This window comes from Pelodiscus sinensis, unplaced genomic scaffold (assembly GCF_049634645.1).
Source record: "Pelodiscus sinensis isolate JC-2024 unplaced genomic scaffold, ASM4963464v1 ctg45, whole genome shotgun sequence".
Taxonomy (NCBI): Eukaryota; Metazoa; Chordata; order Testudines; family Trionychidae; genus Pelodiscus; species Pelodiscus sinensis.
The window spans coordinates 323,757-336,079 of record NW_027465963.1 but is presented as its reverse complement, the minus strand read 5'-3'; positions in this window follow the sequence as shown (position 1 = coordinate 336,079).

The following is a 12,323-nucleotide window of genomic DNA, read 5'->3' as shown; positions in this document are numbered from 1 at the left end:
CCCAACACCCATCTCAGCCAGAGGGGATATGGTTCAGATGCCAATTATTAGGAATATTATTTTTCTGCTATTCCAATTGCTTCAGTCCTTCAAGCAGCAATATTGTGGTTTCTATTGCAGAATTCCATGAACAGGCTTGCAGTGCAGGCTCTGGAAAAGATGGAAACCAGGAAGTTCAAGCTGAAAAGTAAGGGTCACTGTGAAGGAAGCTGTGGAGCTCTGGACACACTCAGCAGCAGTTCAACCTCTGACTGTGCCATCTGCCTGGAGAAATACATTGACGGGGAGGTAAAAGGAAACAGTTTCTTTAACCTGGTTGGCTAATCTGCTGGGCCACTTTTGGCACAGTTGTCAGCAGATGGCTTTTTGTGGCACATGAATCAAGAGTGGAGACCAGTGGGTAGGAAGTATGGCAGTCTGATTGCATCCAGCTGAAAGTATAGGGAGGTCTCCCTCTCTAAAACTGGATGTTATCAATTGGGGTAGTGTCACGGGGTTCTCTGCCCACACCCCTACAGGGGCGGGTTGCTCTGTTTCTTCACCCCACAAGGTCCAACGCCCCCTATCTGGGGTAAATATGGCCCAGTGGCCGAGTCTCTACTGCCCCCTGGCTGGGGTAGATATGGCCCAGTGGCCAAGTCTCTAATGCTTGCTATCCTTGCTCCCCTCTCAGGGTTGCATGGGTAGGGGGGTAGGGGGGCCTGGGTCCACCCTCTCCACCGGGCCCCAGCCCAGGGCCCTATCAGTGGTGGGTGGTTCCCACCACTGGCTCGGCGGGAAGTTGCCCCCAAAGCACACCGAGCTCTCCGGGAAGCCTCCTGCTCCCTGCCCTGGGCTACTTCCTACCCCGGCCTGTGGGTCAACGGTGTCCCCACCTGGTTCCGCAAAGGCTGTAGTGTCAGTGGCTGCGGCGGCTGGGGTTGGCGTGGCAGCTACGGGTGGTGTAGCTGCAGATCAAGCTACAGATCAGCTACGGGTGGCAACAGCTGCAGATCAAGGATCAAGGAGGGCGTGGCGGTTGTGGTGGTTCCAGCCGGCTCAGCGGCAGCTGCGGCAGCTCCAGCAGCTCTGGCTGGTGCGGCAACTCTGGTTCCAACGCCAGCCTTGCCTGCCCCGGCAGGGTACCTGCTCCCCTGCTCAAGCAGGAGCTCCTTCCCCATCCCTGGTCAGCCCCAAATGAGCTGCTCCTGCGGCCTTTATACTGCCCCTGGAGTTGCAGCGGGGGGGGGGGGGGGGGGGCTTCCCAGCCCAGTAGGCCTGGTTAACCCCTCCCTGGCCAGTGCAGGGTTGATATGCCCCGTCACACACCCTCCCCGTTAAGAGGGATTCCTGGGGTGGCGCTTCTTCCTTCTCATTGGCGCCTGTGTGGGAAAAAAAGTCAGCGTTAGCGTGTGCCTTCTCAGGTCAGTGCGCCACCTGGAACGAGTAAGGCTGTAATGACAAATACCAGCACATAATTCGCGCGTTTGTGTCCTTCATACTATTCAGCCACTTAAGGGTTACTAGCGTGAAGGGGTTTCCAGGAGGTAGTACCGGAGGGCCTCAATAGCCCACTTCACCGTAAACGCCTTCCGCTCTATAGTTGAATACCTGGTCTCCCTGGGAAACAGTTTGTGGCTCAGATAGAAGAGCGGGTGCTCTACCCCTTTCAGCTCTTGGGAGAGTACCGCTCCTAGGCCCACCTCCGATGTGTCAGTCTGTAACATGAAGGGTTTTGCAAAATCTGGCTGGGCGAGCACTAGTTCTTGTGTTAGGGACTCTCGCAGTCTGGAATGCTGTCTCGGCCCCTGATGTCCATTCTACCTTCTGGGGTCGTTGGTTCTTTGTTAAGTCGGTTAGAGGAGTGGCTATAGTGGCGATATGTGGTATAAACTGTCGGTAATACCCCACCAGTCCCAGGAACTGTCGTACCTGTCTCTTTGTAGTGGGGGTGGGGTAGTCTTGGAGGGCTTGTACTTTGTCCGCTAATGTCCGCAACCTCCCCTTTCCTACGGTGTACCCCAGATAGGTCACCTCTTTCTGTCCCAGGTGTCATTTGGCTGGATTGGCCGTGAGACCAGCCTCCCCCAAGGCTCGCAGGACTTGGTCGATGTGGTGTAGGTGATCTGACCAGCTAGTACTGTAGACGATAATGTCATCAATATACGCTGCTGCATACTCCTTGGGCTCGTCTACACTGGCCCCTTTTCCGGAAGGGGCATGTAAATTTCACCAGTCGTCGTAGGGAAATCCGCGGGGGATTTAAATATCCCCCGCGGCATTTAAATAAAAATGTCCGCCGCTTTTTTAAAAAAGCCGGAAAAGAGCGTCTACACTGGCCCCGATCCTCCGGAAAAAGTGCCCTTTTCCGGAGGGTCTTATTCCTACTTCCTGATCAGCTGTTTGTCGGCTCAGCACGCTAGTCTGGACGCTCCCGCGCCGACCTGAAAGCCCTTTATCGACCTCCCCATTATACTTCGTAGGATGAGGTTTACCGGGGAGGTCGATAAAGGGCTTTCATGTCGACAGGGGAGCGTCCAGACTGCCCTGATCTGCCAACAAGCAGCTGATCGGCAGAGCGGGGCAGCCATTTAAATTTAAATGAAGACGCGATTATTTAAATCGCGGCTTCATTTCGCTTTGCCGAACAAACAAATCTACATGGCTCCGTCGACGGAGCCATGTAGTCTAGACGTACCCCAAGGGTCCCACCAAGTCTAGACTGGTGTGTTCGAACAGAGTGCCCAGCACGGGTAGCGGAATCAGTGGGGCCCGCGGGACCCCTCCCGGGCTGGTTTTCTGGCACTCTGGGCATGAGGCACAATAATCAGCAACCTCTCGGTGGATCCCCGGCCAGAAGAAACACTGTGCCACCCTGTGCAGTGTCTTTTCACGCCCCAGGTGTCCAGCCCAGGGCACTGCATGCACTAGGTGGAGTAGTGCCTGCTTTTGGGGCACCAACAGCTGGCAGATGTCAGCCTTGTTCTGTGGGTCCAGAACGAGTCAGTATAGCAGGTCATGCCGGATCTCAAACCATGGTCCCTGGGCTCCGGGCCTCTGCGGGTCACCTCCTGATCATGCCTCCCCGGCTTGCTCCCAAGCCTGGCTGAGGGACTGATCGTTTTGTTGCTTCTCCAGAAAATACCCCTCCAGGTCTAGCCCCACCTGTCGGGGGTCAATCGGTGGTTCCGTCACCTGGGGCTGGGGTTTTGCTGACCTGGGGGTGCCAGAGGTGCACTCCCCTGGGTCGTCTGTGGATTCCTGCCCCGCCAACACCGTCCCCATAGGAGGGAGCCCTTTGTCCCCACAAGCACTGGGGCCCTGACACCGAAGGAGGCCCATAAAGTCGGGCCAGTCCCGTCCCAGAACCACAGGATAGGCCAATCTCGGAGCCACCACCACCTGGCGATATTCCACGCGGGGCCCAATCTCCAGGGACACCCCCATTGTAGGGTAGGCTCTCACATCCCCGTGAATGCACTGCAACTGCACCGTCCTACCCCGCCGGCCCGGCGCCATGGTCAGGCCCTCGCGGATCAGTGTCTGGCTGCACCCTGAGTCTACCAGTGCTTTGGGGTCCCGTTGACCTTGACAGGGACCACTATTTCCGCCAGATCCCTCTTCCTGGCTCATGACCCCGCCACCAACACCTTCCCATACCTGCTGCCCATGAAGGGACGATCCTTTTGAAAATGGCCCTCCTGGCCACACTTGTAACCACGGGCCCGGTTTTGCCCCATTGGAGGGTGCTCCTGAGGGGGTGTTTGCCGCTCCTGGGGTTGACCTGGTTCACTTTGGGCTGACGCATCTCCCCTGCTGATGCGCTCTCCAGCTGCACTGAGGAAAGGGGTTGATGCCGCCTTCCATAGGGTGGTAATCTGCTGTCACAACTGCTCTTGTTGTACTTGCTGAAGCATCGTCCACTCTCAGAAACTGTTGCCGCTGATCTGCCAACTGCTGAAGCAGCTGGCATTGTAGTTGCTGCTGTTAGGCCGCCTGCTTTTGCTGGTGGTCCATCAGCCACTTGAACACCTTGCTGGGGTCCATGCTGTCTGCTCGACCCCACTAATCACGATCCCCTCACTCTCTTGTCTCTACGGGATAAGCAATACCTCTAAATATGGCCCCGTGGCCGAGACTCTATTGCCTCCTGTCTGGGGTAGATATGGCCCAGTGGCCAAGTCTTTACTGCCCCCTGGCTGGGGTAAATATGGCCCAGCGGCCAAGTCCCTATTGCCCCCTGGCTGGGGTGGATACGGCCCAGTGGCCAAGTCTCTAATGCTTGCTAGACTTTCTCCCCTCTCAGGGTTGCATGGGTAGGGGGGCCCAGGTCCACCCTCTCCACTGGGTCCCAGCCCAGGGCCCTATCAGCAGTGGGTGGTTCCCACCATTGGTTTGACAGGGAGTTCCCCCAAAGCACACCGAGCTCTCCGGGATGCCTCCTGCTCCCTGCCCTGGGCTACTTCCTACCCCGGCCTGTGGGTCAACGGTGTCCCCCCCTGGTTCCGCAAAGGCTGTAGTGTCAGTGGCTGCGGCGGCTGGGGTTGGTGTGGCAGCTTCTGCTGGTACGGCGGCTCTGGTTCCAACGCCAGCCCTGGCTGGCCCCGGCAGGGTACCTGCTCCCCTGCTCAAGAAGGAGCTCTTTCCCCATCCCTGGTCAGCCCCAAATGAGCTTCTCCTGTGGCCTTTATACTGCCCCTGGAGTTGGAGCATGCCCAGCAGGTCTGCGGGGGAGGGGCCTTCCCAGCCCAGTAGGCCTGGTTAACCCCTCCCTGGTTAATGTGGGATTGATACGCCTCGTCACAGGTAGTTAATAGGTGGAGCATGGACCACATGTAGACTGCTGGATGCTTTTGAGTGGACCCAAAATCTTTTTATTTACTTATCATTATGGTTGTTTTCTCTGGAATCTGAACTTTGACTATACCTTAACCAAGAGATGTGTACCTTGACAAAAAATAAAATAAGCACTACTCACCTTGATTTTGAGGACTGTGTCAACAGTCACATTTTGTATGAGTGGGTCTTCTCATGACTCCATAGACCGATTCAGGAAGAACAACATTGATTGCACTGACCACACAGCGATTTGTCTGTGTTGACTTGTTTCCATACCTGGTAATGTGCTCCCAGCTGCACAATACAGTTTCTTATCAAAGTCACAGGCGCCCACACTGACAGCACCATATGATATTCAAAGATTGAGTCTCAAATATTTCTCTGGTGCAGATTGTTTCAAGAGTATCTTTAGAAGTGTTTCATCTGCATTCAATGGTTATAGCTGATAGATCTTAATTCACATGTATTATTTAATACATGGATTTTAGGCATACAAATTATATAACCAGTCCATCTCTGTTGGGAACAAATCCAAATGACCCTCAATACCAGCCTGTGATGGGTTTTAAGGGTGCGAGCGCCCCCTCTCAACCGAGCAGGGGGGCTCAGAGAACCCACCGCTGGGTCTAAGTTAGGGTTATAGGGTCCTTGCCCCTTGGGGTTAGCCCTCAGAGGGGCAGTGTTTTAATCTCCGGAGGTTCCGGTGCCAGCCGGCACCTGTGCTCTCTGCCGTACAACTGCGGTCGCGGCAGTGGAAGGGGGGGGAAGGGGGACCCAGGCCCGCCCTCTCCACCAGGTCCCAGCCCAGGGCCCTAAGTGCAGGGCTTAATACACTCCCTGCGCGACAGATGGGGTTTGAGCCCGAAACGCATCTGCCCACGGGCACCAGAAGTGCTCTGCCCCGGGCTGCTTCCTATCTCCCTCCCTGTCTTCTGGTCCTGCTGCTGGCTCTCGGGGGCTTACCCATCCGCTGCCGTCCTCGTACCTGTCCAGGCTCTGTGGCATCCTGGTGTTCTCCTGCCGAGTCCTCCAGCGCGGAGGAACGTCCTCCCGCCTAGGGCGTGATCAGCGGCTCGTTCCCCCTGAGCCGCCCTGCTGCCTCCATCCCGGCCGCGGCAATATGGCGCCTCGCCCCCTGGGCATCCTCACGCCCTAGGACGCTGGGCCGTGCACTCAGAGCCCCACCCTGAGGGCTTTCCCGAGCCCGAGGCTTACGCGGTGGCGGGCCGGCGCCAGCTGGCATTGTTCTGCCTCGCCTCCACCCAGGCGGGGTCGATCCCAGCCACAGTGGGCTGGGAGCGGCGAGCACCATTGGCCCTCGTTGCGCCGCCCCAACCTTCTGCCGGGGCCATGGGTGAGGTTCCCTCCGTGGTAGTGCGGGTCCCAACGGGCCCGTCACACAGCCGAACCAGCTTGCATCAAGACTTCTGTGCGGGACACCTGGTGCTGACTTTTGGTGCCCTGCAGTCATTGTAGGTGTCACAAGTGGAAATGTCCAAGCTTTTTAATGTGCCATTGATAACAGGTCCATATTACACCAGTATCATGAGGACAATAGCATTACAGAATTAGATTTCCATCTATAAACAGATTCCATGCTGCTTCCAGATTCTGTGATAAAGGCGACCATATGCTGCACTGGCTTTCTTAATTCACATGTACACGCAGGGGGTATGTCTACACTACAGCACTAATTTGAACTAATTTCATTCGAATTAGTTAATTCGAATTAAGCTAATTCGAACTAGTGCATCTAGACCTAAAAACTAGTTCGAATTAGCGTTTTGCTAATTCGAACTAGCATGTCCACATTAAGTGGACCCTGACCCGAGGTTAAGGCTGGCCGGAAGCAGTGCCAGCAGGGCATCAGGTTAGGACTTAGAGCGTGGAGCTGCTGCCTCAGGTTAGCCGAGGGCTGTGCTTAAAGGGACCCGACCCCCACCCTGGACAGACAGTTCTCAGGGGTTCCCCACTCGCTTGTCTAACTCGATGAGGGACAGCAAAGCAGTCCTGGCTTGGAGTGCCCTGAGTGCCCACACTCGGCACATCACAGCACTCGGCCATCAGCCCGGCTGCACTTGCCGCAGGCTGCCATCCGGGGGGGGAGGGTCGATCAAGGGGCTGCAGGAGAGCTTCCACCCCGAGGAGCCCGCAGAGCCACCCCAGTCCTCCCCATAGGGGGCTCGTACTCCATTCCTCCCTCACCTCCTTCCACTTACCCCTCCCTAGCCCCCCTTCCTGATGTACAAAATAAAGGAAACGTGTGTTCAAACATAGAAACTCTCTTTATTGAACAAAACTCGGGGAGACTGGGAAAAGGAGGTGGGAGAGGGGAAAAGAGAGGGTGGGAGAGGGGAGGGCAACTAAAATGATCAGAGGTTTGGAACAGGTCCCATATGAAGCGAGGCTAAAGAGACTGGGACTTCTCAGCTTAGAAAAGAGGAGACTGAGGGGGAATATGATAGAGGTCTATAAAATCATGAGTGGTGTGGAGAGGGTGCATAAAGAAAAGTTCTTCATTAGTTCCCATAAAAGAAGGACTAGAAGACACCAAATGAAATGAATGGGTAGCAGGCTTCAAACTAATAACAGAAAGTTGTTCTTCACAAAGCAAATAGTCAACCTGTGGAACTCCTTGCTGCAGGAGGCTGTGAAGGCTAGAACTAGAACAGAGTTTAAAGAGAAGTTAGATAAATTCATGGAGGTTGGGTCCAAGGAGTGGTATTAGCCAGGGGATAGAAATGGTGTCCCTGGCCTCTGTTTTGGAAGGCTGGAGAGGGATGGCACGAGACAAATGGCTTGGTCATTGTCTTTGGTCCATACCCTCCGGGGTAGCTGGTGTTGGCTGCTGTCGGCAGACAGGCTACTCGGCTAGATGGACCTTTGGTCTGACCCGGTACGGCCATTGTAAACTCAGGGCTCAGGGTCGGGGGTCTCAGTGGACCCCCTTGATTTTCATGCAAACCTGCTCCTGGGTGGCCAGGCTGGCAGCTACTCTGCCCTAGACGGCCACTTTCCTGTGCCTAGTGTGGAGGTCGTGGATGAGGTCCACGATGTCTGCACTAGACCAGGCGGGCGCCCACCTCTTGTGGCCCCGGGCAGGCTCCCGGGAGCCGCCAGCCTGGTTCCGGGAAGAGGGGGAGGGCTGGGTGGCAGTGGGTGGCTGGCTCATGCCATGCCAGGTGCAGGGTCTGCTGGCTGGGTGCTGGCAGGCTTGCACCTGGCACGGGCACCGTAGCCAGCCCGTGCCCCTTTAAGGGCTCTGGGGCCGGGATGGGGGCAGAAGAGTTTCCCTGGTGGTGCCCAGAGTGGCCACCAGGGAAAGCTGGGGAGGGCTAGCCTCCCACTAGTTCGAATTAAGTGGCTACTCACCCCTTAATTCGAATTAGTTAATTCGAACTAGTCGTTAGTCCTCGTGGAATGAGGTTTACCTAGTTCGAATTAAGCGCTCCGCTAGTTTGAATTAAGTTCAAACTAGCAGTTTGCATGTGTAGCGCCTAGCAAAGTTAATTCGAACTAACGGCTGTTAGTTCAAATTAACTTTGTAGTGTAGACATACCCTGATTGATTTACACATTGTTTGTAACATGCTTCCAAGATAAATAAATTGTTTGGCAGCTTGGAGTATGGTATCTTCCAAGCTTATTGATTGTTCTTGGGAAAGTATAAGGTTCTGCCTTACACCCTAAATTGTGTAACTTGTTTATCTACTCATTAGCAGTAACAAAACTTATTTCATCCTTGGAACCTCATACCCAAATCAGAGGCATTCTAGGGAGTGGAATAACTGAATACTTAGCCTAAAATGTTGTGTTGCACTTCTTCCCATAAAAGAGTTATTCTTCTTCAAGTGATTGCTCATGTCTATTCCATTTAGGTGTGTACGCGTTGTCAGAAGCTTTTCCCTTAGCAGTACCCCTGCTGGCCCTCCACCCCCTCAGTTCTTTCTTACCGCCTGTGCCAGTCTTTGGACCATGCTTTGCTTTTGCTCTGCAAGCGCCTCTTAGCAGTTCTCACCTGCTGTTTTGTAAATTAGTGTTTTCTGGTTGATTGTTTTCTTATCTTCTGTAAATAGTTTGTTAGTGTAGATAGTTGGTTTCCTCACAGGGGCTCACTTGGCATCCCCAGCGCTCTCAGTGGGGCATGCCCAGGCCCCAAGGCCAAGCCCTTCATGAAGTGCCAGAAGCCTATGCCCGGCGGGGACCCCCACAAAGCCTGCCTGAAATGCCTCAGGGAAGCCCATCTGTCTGAGTCCTGCAAGATATGCAGGGGATTCAAGCTGCGTATCAAGTGGGAAAGGGAATCTCACTTGAAGATTCTCCTAATGGAGGCGGCCCTTCGCCCAGCACTGGGGTCAGACCCAGCATCGGTGACCCAGAGTGTACCGCCTTCGGTGTGTGAGGCACCTAGCCACTCGCGCACCTCCCCGGTGCCACGAAGACCTTGGCACCGGTCTCAATCCCTGGTGCCTCAGAAGAAATGGAGACCTAGCCGGGGTAGGTCTCTGTCGAGGCACATACTAGACGTACGCCCTCAGGTGGGGCATGTGGCTCCAGCAGGCTTGGCACCTGGACCATCAAGGTTGGGTCAGCACCAGCCCAGCCCGCACCAGGATCCAAGCCCAACGAAGGACCTCCCAGAGCCCTTGATGTTGGATACCTTCGAGGCCGCGAGGGACCTTATCAAGCTGACTTCATCCCTGGCATTGGGCTCGGTGAGGGAGCGTGATTCCAGACAGCACCACGCCGAAGTCTCAGCACTGAGCACCTTGGTACTGGCCCCGAGGGGGCACCACCACGCAGCTCCAGCACCAGTAACATCAACACCAGCACCGCCTCCGTCGATAGCACCGGCACTGGTTTCAACCCAGGCCGTGTCTGCGGTACCACCACTACCATCGGGCCCTCCTGTGTGCACTACTCCAGCACTTTTGAGGCCCAGCACCAGGACTTGTAATGCTACCGCCTCCTCCTAGCACCCTGGAAAGCCGAAGTCTATGGCCAGACATACTCCGAGCCGCAGGTCACCGATTTCCACTTCTACAGCACCGCCCTGCTCAGCCTCTGAGTATTCCACCAACTTGGAGGCTGAGTGTCTTCTCATCCCAGGCATCCAGGTCTAGGTCGCAGCACCGGTCCTACTCCAGGCATTGTTCCTGGCACCAGAGCCCTTCAGCACAGCCACAGCAGCAGTCCTGGCCGCCTCAGCCTACTCCTGCTCAGCCTGTGCAGCATTCCTGGCCACCACGGTGCCAAGCCCCCCGTTCAGTGGCCGTTTTGGACACCCCGGGCCTACCATCAGACCCAGGGTGCAGGCCCCTCTAGGCCCGAGTCTGTCTACTTGAGGCCCAAGGCTCCTCCTTCCGTGACCCCAATGGCATGCTCCCCTATGTCGGGGAAGTCCTTGCCTCCAGGGCAAGCCTCGCCCAGGGCTACAGGAGTGAGTCTACCACCTATGGCTCAGTCCTTAATGGTGACCTCCTAGGAGGCCTCTCAAGCGGCCTCTCATACCTGTGACCCTGGAGATGTCGATCTGAAGGGGACATCATCTTCATCTCCAAACAAGGCAATGGGAGGAGTGCTCCCTTCAATGCCCTCCATGGACTAGAGGTCACACCAGCACCTCCTCCATTGCCTGGCTCAGAGCCTGGGGGTGCAGGTGGAGTGGGTGTCAGAAGACTCTGACCCAACAGTCGACATTCTTCAACCCAACACTCCTACCAGAGTGGCCTTACCCCTTAATAATACCATGGCTAAGATCACGAAGACCCTCTGGCCTCCATCCCGCCAACTGATAAAAAAAGGTGGAAAGGCGATACTTCGTGCTGCACAAGGGGAATACGCATCCCTTTTCTCCCCCCCACCCCCACCCCCGGGGTCTCTGGCCATCCAGCCTGTAAATCAACGTGAGAGGCAGGGGCAGCCGGGCCCGACACCCAAAAGCAGGGACGCCAAAAAGGTGGACCTTCTCGGCAGGAAGGCCTATGCCTCTGGGGGTCTGCAGCTCTGCATAGTGAAGCAGCAAGTCTTGATTAGTCATTATGCCTACAACACCTGGGCTGTGGTGGATAAGTTCACCGACCTTATCCCTCAAGATTCCCGGTCCAAATTTAAGTCCCTCTCCAAGGAGGGGTGGTCTCCCGTGCTGCCTTACAAGTGGCCCTAGACACCACAGATGCAGCAGACCACACCATGGCCATGGGATTAGTGCTTTGCCGCAGTTCATGGCTGCAGGTGTCTGGGGTGCCCCCTGAACTCCAGACCACAATTCAGGACCTACCCTTTGAAGGGCCGAGCCTCTTCTCAGAGCAGACTGATCATTGTCTGCATGGCCTGAAAGACATTCGAGCCACATTGAAATCCTTAGGGATTCACACCCCTGCCCCTCAGAGGTGCTCCCTCTCCAGTAGGAACGCTCCCGGACTGCATAGCAGGGTGCTCGCCCGGACTTCTTCAGGCGTAGGGGTAGGAATGGGAATGGCAGAAACAACAGACACCATTCCCATCCCTCCTCTGATCAGGGGTCAGTCCCCTCTAACAAGACCCAAGGTGTGGTGTATGAAGGCACGGACTCCGGCTGGTGCAAGCACGAAATCATTTTATTGCAAGATTACAACTACCTTTATACCCTTAAAAGTTTACAAACTGCTTTTTCCCAAACTGCTTTTTCCCAGTCACAAAAACAGCATTCTCGAAGGTCATTGACTTAGGCAGATGTTGTTATTGTTGGCTCAGGACTCTTGCCTGGTTTCGTCCTTGGGACGCTCTGTCATGCGGCCAAAGCACTATGATTGTTGATTCTCTACATCTCCCCCTCTTTTATACAAAGCAATACCATTAATAAGTAACATTGTCATTACACGAGCCTCAACTTTCTGAGCAGAATGAATACAACAAAAAAGTAAAGAAAGAATTATAAAAAGCACAATAAGAAGCCCACTAGCAAGTCCAATAAACACCTACATGCGCAAATTTAATCCAGAAAACCACGTAGTAGGATTAAGCCAAGATAAGTCAGATTGCAAAGTAGCAAAAACCTTTTGCGTGGTTAATTCTTGCAATTGCTGAATTTGGTTCTTTAATTGAACATGCAAAGAATTAACATGAGAACGTAAAGAAACATCAAAGGCACCCTGTAAATGGTGTTTAACAAGGTTCCAATCATGAACTGATGAATTCCAGGGGAGGGATGTCACACAGAGACCTCCCGCAGTGTGCTCCCAATCACAGTGCAGAGACAACCTAGTCTTTAAGGCTGCATGCCTATCACCAAGCCAAATGACTGCGGCTTCTAGGGCCTCAAGCCGCGCCAATATCTCTTCATCAATGGTCTCCTGCGTTTGGAACTCCCGTGTAACGTTTATTAGAGCTTCCCCTACCATTTTTGCAGTCTTAACCGACTGAGTTAAAGAGGCAATAGCAGCAGTGGCAGAAGCAAGAATAATAATTGCCGACACAAGAGCAAAAATCAGCCACCCCAAAAATCGCTTTGTACGTCTACGAGTG